The following is a 13342-nucleotide window of genomic DNA, read 5'->3' as shown; positions in this document are numbered from 1 at the left end:
ACCTGAACACCACGCTGGGTGCTGGAGCCACAGCAGAGAGAGGAGCATGTTTGGGAGAGGCTCAGGTGCTCAGGGATGGAAGAGCTCTCAGGCCTCTCTGGGCCTGGAGGGGGAGACGGGCTGGAGATGGGAGCCACTGCCTGGGGTTGCTCTGTGCTTTCCAGGCCTCCTGCCTCCCAGGTCAGATCTCTGCCCCGCACAGTGGGCATCTCTGGCTCCCTAGGGCATTGGGAGCTCTACTGAGGCCACAAGTCTCTCCCGAGGCTGGATCCCAGGCTCCGATGCTGGGCGTGGGACAGTAAGGCGCTTCTGGATGACCGGGTTACTGCGATGGTGTCTGTATCCCTACTTCTAATACATGCTGCTCCCTTGCTCAGTCAACACCCCCTTGCATGGCCCACCCCAGGCTCCCTGACCTGGTATATGAGTGGCATGTGCGAACTCAGCACCCTGCCCTCTCCACCCCAGCCACCCCTGTGTGCTGTGGGGAAAGGGGAGACAGGCAATGGCATGTGGGCTCTGCTGGTGCCAAAATAACTGCTGACATGTCAGATGGGGCCCAGCCACTTACATGGATTAGCTCCCTTGATCCATGCCAACCACCATTTGAGGCAGAAGCTTTAATGCTCATCAGACGCAATTTACAGAGAAGGAAACTGAGGCTCAGAGGGGTTAAGTACCTGTCTAAGGTCATGCAATTTATCGGTGATGGATTTGAACTCAGACAGTTGGACCTGTGAGTTTCCTTTGGCTTCTAAGCTGGTGACTCCTGGAAAGGGCAGAGGAATAGCAAGGAAAGCTGTCTTCTTTCTGTCTGAGGCTCTGTTCCACCTCCTCATTTTTTAAAAGCAGGTTGCCCAGTTCTCAAAAGTGCCTCTACATAACTTAAGTCTGCTATTTCCCACTGCCCTCTGTCAGCCTGCTTTGACAGGTCACAGTTATTGCCTAGTCCCTGTCTCCACACTGGACCTTCTTTGGGGTGAGCTGGAGGCACGGAGGGCATGCTCTGGCTGGGGCTGGGACGTGGGCCTGGCTCTTGTTTCCTCTCTGGCTGGCAGTCTCCTTCAGGTGCGGTCAGAGAGGTATCTGTGACTGTCACAGCTGGGGTTGCCAGACAGGAAGAGCAGCCAAAAAGCCCCAAACAAAGCAAAACTTCAGAGAACCACCCAGCCTTACCCCCTAGCCCCTCCCCTTCGTTCACCTAGCTCCCCTCCTGCATCGACCTCTTTGGGGCTCAGCTATGGAACTCCTTGGCTCTCTGTACTCCTTGAGGACCCTGTCCTGGCCTTGGTGTGGAGCCTTAACCACCCAGGGGTTCAGGCCTCGCAGGGGGCAGGCAGCCTGGCTGGGTTTGGAGGGGGAAGATGGAGGACGGGTGAGATGTCCAGTCTCTCTGGGGGATGTTAGGTACCTGGGCTGGCCCTAAACTTCTCCTGGATATACTAAAAAAACCTACCCACCAATCAGAAGATGGCTTTGGGCTTCAGGGGGGTCATAAGCATGATGACCCAACTGGAAATGGCATCTGGGCATCTTGTGCCCCTGTGGGATTTTGGAGGCCTATCTTGGTGGGACATGATCCAGGAACAGAAATCTCAGTCCCCTTCCCTCCACCTTGAGTCTCCCCACTGTGCTCCTGGTACCTCTGTAACTGGAGATGGGGTGCAATCCGGCTCATCCAGGGGGCAGAGAAAAGGCAGAATGGGACAAGGGATGGCCAGAGCTAAGGACCGGGGAGGCTGGGCTGGGCTGCCCGGATGGCTCCTCAAATTGGTCCTCAAAGGAGCAAGGGGGAGTTTTCTCATTTTTCTGCTTCCTCCTTCCTTCCGTTTCTTTCTCCATGTCTCTCCCTCCCAGTCTCTGATCTGTCTCCCTCTCCTTCTCATCTGCCTCTTCTCTCTCACCTCCCTGTCCAGCTGGCCCTCCCACAGTGTCCTGCCCACTCAGAGTCCAGGCCCTTGGCTCTTCCTTCTCAGCTCTAGGGAGGAGAGGCGTCAGGTCAGCCCCCACAGCCCAGCTGGATGGCTTTATGGGAATGGCATCCCTGTGTCACAGTTTCAGTGCCTCCCCTGTGCCCTGCTCCGTATTTGGCCTGAGGCCTGGCCTGTGCAGCCGGTAGGCCTGGGATAGCGCAGAATAGTTAATGCATAGTTGCGGGATGAATGTTCCAGTGAGCACACTGCAGCCTGGCTGGAGCTCTGGGGTGGGACATGGCTCCTGGGGAGACAGGCAGGGACTCCCTGGGCAGGGAGAATCTTACCTTCACTCCAGGGCATGATGGGAAGGCTGGTTTATTCCTCCAGGAAGCCTTCTGAGATAAGCTTGCTTAGTTTCCTGTTCATCTCTTCTCCCCTCTCCAAATGTGTGTCTACCTCCATGCTCAGGGGGTGCTCACTGGCTCAGGGCCCTCTCCCTGCTGAGACTGGAAACTCTGGCCTCCTTTCTCTGGACTGTTCCTTGAGCAGACCTGTCCTGAGACTGCAGGAGGGAGGCCCTGCCTGAGGACCAAGTCCTGAGAATGGGATGGCCTAGGGCTGGGGCTGAGGGCCTTTGAGCTACCCATGGCTTTGCAAAAAGAATTTCTAAGGACCAGAGCTGTGGATGGGGAGCTGAGAGTCTATTTGGGAAGGGTGAGGGCCAAGAAAGGGGAAACTGGCAGTAAGGGTGGAGAAATGGGAACAGGGCCTATTAAGTCTCCTCCACATGCCAGGCAGGCTCTGGAGACTTTCGAGAGGCACTGGCTGGGGTGGGCATGTCTGGAACGCCTCCTGGGAGGGGGCAATCAGCAAGGCTTGAAGGAAGAGGAAGAGTTTTCTAGGAGGGAGGGAGGGAAAGGGGGTTTCAGCTAAGATAGTAAGATCTGTTGGGGTGGGAACCTGTGTGGGATGGCACTGGAGGGGCTACTGAGCTGAGGAGCAGCGACCACCTTGGGGACCCAGGGGGGCTGCAATCAAGGTATTTTCACACCCAGCATCAAGTCCTTCAGTGGCTCCCTGTGGATTATGGGATCAAGTCTAGAAGATTCTGTGGACTATCAAACAAGATCTTTTACTCCTGCTGCCTTTCTTCCTCTCTGTATCTCATCTGCTCCATACCCTCCACAGCCTCTGCCAATTTCCTTCCCCCCTACCAATAGGCCTCATTTCCCTGAATCTGCTGAGTGATGTCATGGGTCCAGCTGGACTGGGCAGACATGCATCTTTTCCATCACCACATGTGATTCTGTTGGGCAGTGCTGATCAGCAAAGAAGGCATCTGAGGTGGGCCAGGAGATTACTGGAGACTGTGAAGTGGTTCAAGATAGATGGGGAGGGCAGCATGGGGTGGTGGCAGAGCTCTGGGCTTGGAGATGGGAGGCCTGGCTTCTGGCGTGGGCTCTGCCTCTCACCAGCTGTGTGGTGTGGGGTGGAATGTTTGGCCTCTCTGGGGCTCAGTGGCTTGTAAAATCAAGTTGTACAAGCCACCTGGAAGATTGCTGTTTTTTTTTTTTAATTAGAAAGTTTTTTCCAGTTTGGTTCAACAAATGTTCCACAAGCTGTTGTCAATGTCCTTGCTATGCCAGGTACTCAGTGAACCAAGGTCCTGGGCCAAGCGGCATGCTGGGGAGGTCAGGCAGGTGTGGGGATTCTATAATGTGGGCAGGCCTCTGGGGCCAGGAAGAGGTAAGCATCGGCTAATTACACTTTCCCGTCTTCACAGCACTTAGTCCAATTTGTAGTTATTTGTTGTCTTGTTTACCCGAGCCTGCCTCCCCTGCGAAGCTCTGTGAGGGTGTTTGTTTTGTCTCTGACCCAGTGCCTGGCACTGTAGCTGGCATGTCATAGGTGCTCAACGACTACTTCTCTCTAGAACGAGTAAAAGGCCACTCTTCCACACTGAGTACCTGTTATATATATTGTGGCACAGGGAACAACATCGAGAGTTTTGGGTGATATAGAGTGAGAGACCCCAGGTAGGCTGTGGGGGAAAGTCAGGGTGGGGAGACACCCCATCTCTGGAGGCTGGCTTGGAGCCCTTGCCCTGCAGGACCTGGCTGTCTCTGTGCCAGGCTGAGTTGGGCTGACTGTGCTGGGCCCGAGGTTTGTGTCAGTGCCTCTGCCTGGAGCGCTGCACATACCACCACCAATGAACTCTCAGGGGCCTGGCATCTGCTCCTTTGGTTCCTGCTCAGCATCAGGAGGGAACTCTGATGCCCGCCTGCCATGGCCAAATGCCTTAGGGGGGCGAGACGATTGCTGGTCCTCCGCAAAAGTAAGAGGCAGAAGGAGCCTCTCCAAGCTGGCAGAGCCTCACCAGGCCTCAGGTTTGGTCAGACACACATTTGGGGCAGGGTAGGGACCAAGCCATAAGCCTCCACTCCCAGTCCCCCTCCTCTGATGGCCTGAAGATGGGTCACATGGTGGTGGTTCTCCTGGTCTAGGAGTAGGAAAGGCCCAACCTACCCGGGGAAGCCCAGGCCCTGCCCGGCCGTGTGGGCGTGAGGTTCATGCCAGTGGCATTTCTGTTTGGTTGCCAGGCCCGCTTCTGGGTGGAGAGGAGCAGGAAGAAGAATTGCACACAGGCAAACTGGCAGGAGGCTCCCCCGCTTCCTCTGGCAGCTTGCTGCCTCCCAGGGAGGGCCAGGGAGCAGCACAGGCCACTGGGTTCCCTGAGAATCATCTCAGCTGCTTCCTGCCCCCAGAGGAACTGCCAGGTTCCAGCAACAGGAGCCCGGTGGCCTCCCACCCGCTCTCCATGTCAGCCACTGTGCCTGTCTGCTCAGCCCCTGAAGACAGGTCCTTCCAATAGCCCTTGCTTCTCGGGCCTCAGACAGACAGACACACAGGGTTTCCTCTCCCTCCCACACGCCCCTCCTCCAGCAGCCTCTGAGTCTCATGCTGGCTACTCAGGCAGCTCTGCCTGCTCCCTCCCTGTAGGACATCTTCCCAAAGGTCCCCTCCTTGTCTGGAGAGTGGGAGAGCCCTCAGATGCAGCCTCCACAATGGGAGGACTTTGTTTTGTTCAGAGCTCTATCACCACTGGCACACAGTAGGTGCACGAGAAAAGTTTTTTTCACACACATTGTGCCCTTCATTATTTAGTATTTGTTCCTATGCTTCTCTTAGGCAAAGGTCTCTTCCCTTCACCACTCTCCCCAACTAGAAAGGACCTCGGGACGTTGTTACCCCTCATCCAGGTCCCCCATGCCTGGAATCCTGATCACAGGAGAACCGGGCTGTCTTACCCACCCCCTGCCATTTATGCCTCCATTCAGAGGATAGTTCTGTGTCTCTGCTGGGTGCCTGTCCCTATGCTGAACAGAGGGGTCAGTACAAAAGATAAATGAGGCGTGTGTGTGTGTGTGTATGAGACTTGGGTGTTCTCTCCACAGTCCAGGTCCCCTCTGCCTCCCAGTCTTGTGCCTTCTGAACTCTGGGATCTCTTTCCATCTAGTCCCTGCCTCCAGGCCAGCTGCCTGGCTGCTCCAGCCTCCTCACCAGCATTCCTGGCACAGCACACAGCTATTTAGAAGGTGGCCCCCTCCCTGGGCTGCTTTCAGAGAGGAACAAAGAGGGACTGGAAGGCAGGGGTGGCTGACAAAGACAGGACAGGGGAGTGGTAGGGCATCTGGAGATGCTTATTTGTAAGCCCAAACTGCTCTCCAAGCTTCAGCAGCTGCCTTTATCTTCCCTGATAATAGACTGAAACCGTATTCTGCTCCCAGTTGAGTGATCAGTGCCCAGCCTCTGTGAGCCGGCCAGGATGGCAGCAGCCCAGGGTGGTGTTGGGCACTGGACCAGGTGGCATAGGCTGGCCAGAAGCTGTGGCCAGGCGGGTAGCCACCAGCCCATAGGCTAGCCCATATGCAGGATGGACCTTGAGAACTGGAGCTTGGGCCTGGGTCATTTATGGTTCATTCACCTTTGTATCTCTAGCACTGAACATGGTGCCTGTCATATGGTAGGAGCTCAGTGGCTGAACTTTGTGCTTTCAGCACCTATTTATTGGGACCTGCCATATGCAGGCAGCTGTGTCCTCTCTTCCCGTCCTTCTATCTCCTCCAGCATGTGCTGGGATCTCCTCAGCAGCACAATCGGGAGTCCCCATGTCAGCTGTCAAGGAAAGGCCAACCTAAGGCCGGCCCTGCCCACCGTGTCTGGTGAGAAGCAGAGGAGGAAGTCCTTCAGCAGGATCCCATGACTCAAGTCGGTACCCAGACTTAGAAAACATGCTCACACAGGTGACCCGATTTCATCTCCTCAATGCTGCTTCAGGCTGGTTGGCGTCTTGGTCCCGGAGTTAAGTTCTGAGGGTCTGGGGGAAGCTGGGAGGAGCTGGGGCCTGGCAGAGCAGCAGAAGAGCTGGGGGACGTGCCGCGTCAGGGAGGCGCAGGGAAGGGGGCCGGGTACAGGGCTGAGCCACTGGGGGCAGCAAGCTCAGGACGAGGCCCTTGCCTGGGCTGCTGGATGGAGCGGGACCAGTCGGTGGGAATCGGATGGCCTCAGCTCCCCTCAAAGTTGTCATGGTTGCCTCCTGAGCAGGCAAACTGCACTGGGGGACATGGCAGAGTAATGCATGTTTTCCAGCAGGCGGTTCCTCTATGTGGGGTTTATCTCCCTGGGTCATCATTCTGAAGTCTGCATTTAGCAGGATAATAGCAGCCTGGTCTTGTGCTCCTGCCCCCCTACTGGCCCTGCAGCCCTGCAAGCAGATGGCAGGAGGTGAGGGACAGGAAAGCGGGAGTAAGCCTCAGCAGCAGGCCCGCCCTGCTCCCCTCCCCCAGGCGCACCCACAGCCCTGGCAGGGGGCTCCCCTCATGGCAGGGCCTCACTGCTGCCCAAATCCAGGGACCCTGCACCCCCTGAGTCGTTAACCCACCCATTGGCCCCTGCCCGAGTCCACCGGGACCCCATCAGTAGCTTCGGTCCCTTACCCACCTTGCCCTGCACCCTCCCCCAGTGGGCGGCCCAGTGCTTCCTGTTCATGTGGCTCTATTATCCCCACGATCACCCATGTGGTAGGAATGATTTTTAGATCACAGTTGAAGATGCTGAGGCTTTGGGAGGTTAAACAGCTTGTGCAAGGTTCCTGTGTGGTAGGCAGTATAAGAGCCCCTCCAAATATCCTTGTCCTGATTCCCAGAGCCTGTGAAGATGTTACCTTACATCTCAAAAGGACCTTGACTAAGTCAAGGATCTTGAGATGAAGAGATTATTGTGAGTTACCTGGGTGGGCCAAATGGACTCACAGGGGGCCTTACATGTGGAAGAGGGGACAGAGGACGGTGCTGTCAGAAAGCCCTGACTGGCCGTGGCTTTGAAGATGAAAGGGGCCAAGGGAACTGGGCGGCCTCTGAAAGCTGGAAAAGGCAAGGAAATGGGTCTTCCCTTGTACCTTTAGGAGCTCAGCCCTGCTGGCACCTTGATTTTAGCTGTAAGATAATGAAATTGTGTTGTCTTAAGCCAGTAAGTTCACAGAAATTTGTTACAGAAGCAATAGGAAACGATTGCACCAGCTAGTGGCAGAGCTGGGATCGGAACCCAGGACTCAGGCTTCCCCCTGCTTCCCCGATGACTCCACTTCATCTAGCTGGAGACTGAGCTCGGCCCACCACTCTAGGCTGCCTCTCTTCTTGTCCCCCTACCCACATTTTCTGAGCTGAACGTTGGCCCTTCTGTTGACACATGAAAGCCTACTGGTGAGGAGGGTGGGAGGGCAGATTCAAAATGGGCCGAGGCTGGATTCTAGGGGAATCTCCTCCTCTTCCCAGCCTCTCCTCCTGTCTCTCCCCTCCTGGGGGCTCAGGGGCTCTTAGAAACATGCCTACATGCCTATGGCAGCCTATTTCTTGGGGGATTCAGGTCAGGTACTGGGGCTGGGGGTGTGGAAGGGGCTGCAGAGTTGGCGTGGTGCCTCCGTCCTGGGTGCTGCTCCTTTGAAACAGGGAGTGGCTGGGATGCGAGGAGGATGAGAATCTTTCTTCTCTGGGGCCCCTGCTGGTCTGTGGGTCTGTTTCCAGACAGGGGGCGGTATCTGTGTGTCTGGGTACCTGGCTCTGGGAAGATTCAGGAGCCCTGCCCCTCTGGTGTGTCAGTGGGGTGTCTCAGATCCTACAGGCACCTCAGGGCAGTGTGACTGCTCAGTCCCTGTGTGTGTGTGTGTGTGTGTGTGTGTGTGTGAGTGTGTGAGTGCGCAAGCGTGTGTGCATGCCTACTCACACCTTGTATATGTAAATGAGTGTGTGGCCATGTAAGTGTGTGAATATGTGTCTCTCCTGCCCCTGTGTGAATGTGTGAACATGTGTGAGTGCCTACCCATAACTGTGTGAACATGTGAGTGTGCAAGTATGTGAGTGTGTTTATTCATATTCCTTTATGGGAGTGCAAGCTTGTGAGAGTGTCAGTGTGTCTTCTTGCACCCCGTGTGCAAACAAGTGAACATGCAGGTGTGCAATCATGCCTCCTCAGGCCCCCTTGGATGAAGATATGAGAGTGTGTCATCTCACACCCCGTGTGTGAATGTGTGAGTGTATCTACTTATGCTTCTGGGTGTGTGTGTGAACAAGTGAGTGTGTTTATGCCAATGTGTGTACTCGCACCCCATGTGATTGTATCTCCTCACGCCTCTGTGAGTGAGTGGACACGTGAGTGTGTGAGTGTGTGCTCCCCAGCAGTGGCTCTCTGCACCCTGCTGGCATTGCCTCACCCCATGACACAGCCGCTAATCACTGTTTGCCATTGTCTGTGTGCTGGCATCACCAGCACTAATGACAGTCTCTCCTGCTTAATGACCTCGCTTCTGCCCCATCATCTCAGAGCCACAGAAGCTCTTGGCCCTGGGCAGGAGAGATGTTGACGAGCTCAACATATTTCCTGCTGGGGTGTCAGTGGAGGTGTGGAGAGGCATGAATCCCACCTTCCCCTGCAGCCCTTGGGGTGCCTGGTGGGGGCTGGGGTTCCTGGGTGGGCTGATGGCATTCCTGGGTGTGAAGCCCCAGGTCGGGCCCTGCCCTACACTTCCAGTGGGGCTGGGCAGCAGCTGCCTGGGCCCAACATCGCTCCCTGCTACCTCTCCCCACAGGAAGTCCTGGATCCCTGGCAGCCAGGCCAGCATCAGCTCCCATAGCAGCAACACCCCCCCAACAAAACCCCCAAGCTCTCCTCACTTTCTGCAAATGAAGATGGCCCCTCTGAGCAGCCCTGCCTTCTGGGGCTGCTCCTGGTTGGGGGGTCCAGGGCAAACCACCCTGTGTGGAGACCTACCGCTGAAGCCTCATTCCAGGACTCTACCAATATGTCCTTTGTGATGGAAATGAAGGTCAAATAGCCTTTTGGACTGGGAAGGGGCTGGGGAGGGCCTGCTGGTTCTTCTGTGAGCCCCAACAATTTGCTTCTTTTCTCTTACAGCTTTGGACCCACTCCATCCTACTGTTTCCAACTGAACAGGTCTGCCTCCTCCTACTGTAAGCTTATCTAGATAAGCAGATAAGTTTAGTACTGTGCCTGTTTCAGTAAGGACTCAGGGAAATTTTTCCTGGTTAATGAATGCATCCCTGAAACTAGCTGTGTGACCTTGAAGTGATTTGCAATGCCCTCTGCAAGGTGGGAAGGCAACCATGCCACTCTGGGCTGATTTACATATATCACCTCATGTCTTTACCACCTTGTTTAAGTGTTCTTATTATTGTACCCATTTGATAGATTGGGGAATCAAAGTCCAGAGCACTTAAATAAATCCACACAAATTAGTAAGTGCTAGAGATTCAATCCCAGGTCAGTCTCTCCCTACCTCCTACTGTAGCACCTGAGGGACCGATCTGGATATGTTGGTGGGGACACAGCATTAGCCTTCAGTCTGGTTCCAGAGGCCAGGAAGAGGGAACCTGATTTCAGAAGGGTTTGCAGTGCTTCAAAGAGAGAAGCATCCCTTGAGGAGAAGCTGACCTCTTCCAGATACTCCCCAGAGATTCCTGCCCCAATACAACTTTATTTGGAGTCTCCCTGGCAATCAAAGCAATAACCTGGACATGGGAAGAAGCTGCTCATTGCTGGGAGTTTCATAAGTTAGTTTGCTTGGTTATCAAGAGGAAAAAATTGCAGGAAGAGAGATGTGACTTAAATTCCAAGGTCTTCCTTGACACTCCTTAAGGGCAGGGACTAATCCTCTAGCCAAATGGGCTTAATTAACATGGGGACTCACTAGTGATGCTCATGGAATGTGTGGCTTTATGAGGACATTTGCAAAAGCACCACATAAACAAGGGCAACTGAATACAGGCAGAGCCCTCGATCTAAGTGCTGAGGGGATAAGCAGGGCTAAGAGCTGGGTGGGGCTGGCTGGAGAAGGCTTCCTGGAGCAGGGGGTGTGGACCGAGCTGGGGAGGGAAAGGCTTTCCTTGGGGTGGGACAGGCAGGGAGCGCAGAGGCACCTAGCATCCCAGCGGCCTCATCATTCTGGAACCAGCCAGTCCCTAGGAGCTGTGCCCCAGAGCCCTGGCTCAATGACCTGCTACCCTGGGAATTTGCCCTGCCTCCTGGGTGGGGATTGTCCAGCCACACGCCTGCCCAGCCCACTGGGTGCCACTTGGAAATGGTATAGAAATGTGGTGTGGCCTTGGGCCAGGTCCTCCCCTCCAGGGAGCTGGGCCTAGAGCCGGCTTGGGTCCATCCAGGTGACTTATCTTGGTATGTCTGGGGAAAGAGATGAGGCAGGAGGCTGAAGAAGATTCTGAGGAGCAGAGGGGGTGCTAAGGAGGCCTGCTGCCTTCATCTCAGGGGAGTCAGGGCACCAAGGGGAGGATGGCAGACCCACAGTCACCCTATCTCCTGGCTTGGCTGCTTCGGCCTGGGCCTGGGCTCTGACAGTGGAAAGAAACCTCAGATTCACCCTTATTCTACCCCTTTTCTTTACAAAGAGGGATTGGAGGACCAGGAAGAGCGACTGTGTGTGTGGTCAGGGTTGGAGTAAACCCAGGATTTGAGAAAGAGGGACTGCCCTGGTGTTTGAGGCCCTCCTTGGAGGGGGCTGGCCTATTCCAAGCCTCAGTCCAAGGCCGGAGCTGCAGACACACCCTGAGCACTGGTGTTGGGGCAGGGGCTGAGGAGGGAGAGGGGTGGAATCCGGGTGGCTTCCTCTAGGAGGTGTTGCTATGAAGCAGGGCTGAGAAGCTGGAAGGGGCAGGGGCTGGGTAGGGGCTCCCTGGTGGGGAGAGGGAGGCATGGGTAGGGAGCCTGGGTGAGATGGGAGTGAGATGGGGAGTGGGAGGAGCACCTGAGGGACAGGGCTTTAGGCCCAGGCTGGGGGCTTCACCTTTGAATGAAGAGGCAAGTGGAGCTGCTGATGGTCCAGAGCCTGCGAAGGCTCTTCATCATGGGAGCAAGCGGGAACAGGTCAGGGGTGGTCACCAGGTGTCCCGTGATGTGTCCCAGACTGCAGTCTATCCAACCAGGGCTGGGTGGAGGAGTCTGTTGAGCGCAATAATGGATTTTGTGGGTGGAGGGGAGCTTTGGGGAGGACATCTTGGGGTGGGCTAGGAAGGCGGGGCTGAGGATCAAGACATAGGAGAACTTTGGGACTGGGGTTGACTCCTGGTCTGTGCTCATCTCTGGGAATGCCTTGAAACTGGGACTGAGTCATCTCTTCAGGGACTCAGAGTCACTTTATAACTAGCATTTAGATGCTTCCTGCAGCAGTCTCAGGAATGACAGTATTTGGCCATCTGTATCCAGCCCAGCAAACCCTTCATTCTTTAAAATAGTAGCATCCTTTTTCCAGGCCAGAAGTTTGGAGCAGAGAGAAGCTGAAAGAGATGTGACAGGAGAGACTGGCCCTTGGGGAGGAAGAGAGAGCCTCACCTCCCTTCATCCATTGTCCTTTGGGATGGATAGCCAGTGGGCAGGGCCCTGGGAGGAGGAGTCTAGATGCTGGGTCACCAGCCAAAGGCTGCACATGGAGGCCAGAGGGACCTCGGTCTGAGGCCTCTGGGGACAGCTCTGTCCCTGGCCCTCACAGCCTTCCCGCCTTCTTGTCCTTGGGCTCTGTGCCCAGGCCCTGCTGTCAGCACCTGCTTCCTCAGCTAGCGCCTGGCAAATGCAGCCATGAGATCATGGGGTGGGGTAGGTTGGCAGGCACCCGATCTCCACCAGAGCTGCAGCAGGTGCATGGTTGAGCCCTGGGCCCGGCGCCTCCATAATCTCCCTCCTGGTCCCATCCCTAACCAGCCAGTACGGTCTTGACCACCTCAGTCCCCAGACTCCAGCAAAGGTGGAACACTGGCTTGTGCCATGGCCTTAAGGCATGAGGTTAGCCATCAAGAAGGACTTCCCACTCAAGGGGAGAGGGAGTTGAAGCAAAGGACACATGTTAGTAACAAGTGGAGTGCTCCTCACTGAGGGCTTCTCTGGGTCCTGCTCTGTGCTCAGCAATTTGCAGGCAGTTCTCATGTCATCTTCACCATGACCTTGTAGAACATGGAAACTCATGTCTTCATCTTGTCAATAAATCTTGAGGGTCCAGGTGGGGCCATGGAGGGGCAGGTGGGCTCCTGCCTGCTCACTCATTCCTTCATTTAGCATTCAGTAGTGAATAAGACAGTCTTCTTGAGTGTAGAATTTGGAGGCCAAACAGGCAGGAAAGATAAGAGGTATGTTCATGTTCCAGCAGGTGGAAGTCAGCCACACAGAGGAGGGTGGGCCTGTCTCTGTCTGCCGCCTCTTGAGTCAGAAAGGAAGCAAGCAGGCCAGAACTGCAGCAAGAGGGAGCAAGGTGAGATAGCAAGACCTTCTGACATCCGGGGCTGTGGTCATTGGCATGTGGAGGGCACATTCTCTGGACAGGGGGAGACATTTGAAGTGCTCGGTCTGGAGGCATGGAGACAGACAACCTGATCTGGGGGTCCTTGTGCAGTTTGTGGTGCATGTGTATATGCATATGCATACGCGTGTGTTCATAGTGTCTGCTGATAGATTTTCTGCCTCAGCTGGCTCTGAGCTCTCCCCCTGTGTCTGTGTTGTTGTACTACAGGCACCAAGGGAGAATGTCTTCCTTGCTAATGGCCTGGAATGTACTGTATACATACACAGTGATTTGGGGAACACAGCGTGTCTTCTGACTCCCATATGATACATTCCACCATGTCACACTGTCTCCCTAATTTTGACAAGTCTCTCTCCCTCCCTTTTTTCTCTTGCCTATACTATTTTCATGCTGTCCTCTCCCAGGTTTGCCCATCCAGACCCTACCATTCCACCAGGCTAGCCTGGCCCTCCTCCTCTCTGGGACTCACCTGATTTCTTTCCTCTACCTTCTGCACCATTAGCAGCATGTCCTACTAATTCCCATTCCCTAATTGTTGGTAACACAA

Source organism: Manis javanica, chromosome 10, assembly GCF_040802235.1.
Source record: "Manis javanica isolate MJ-LG chromosome 10, MJ_LKY, whole genome shotgun sequence".
NCBI lineage: Eukaryota > Metazoa > Chordata > Mammalia > Pholidota > Manidae > Manis > Manis javanica.
This window is presented reverse-complemented; position numbering follows the sequence as displayed.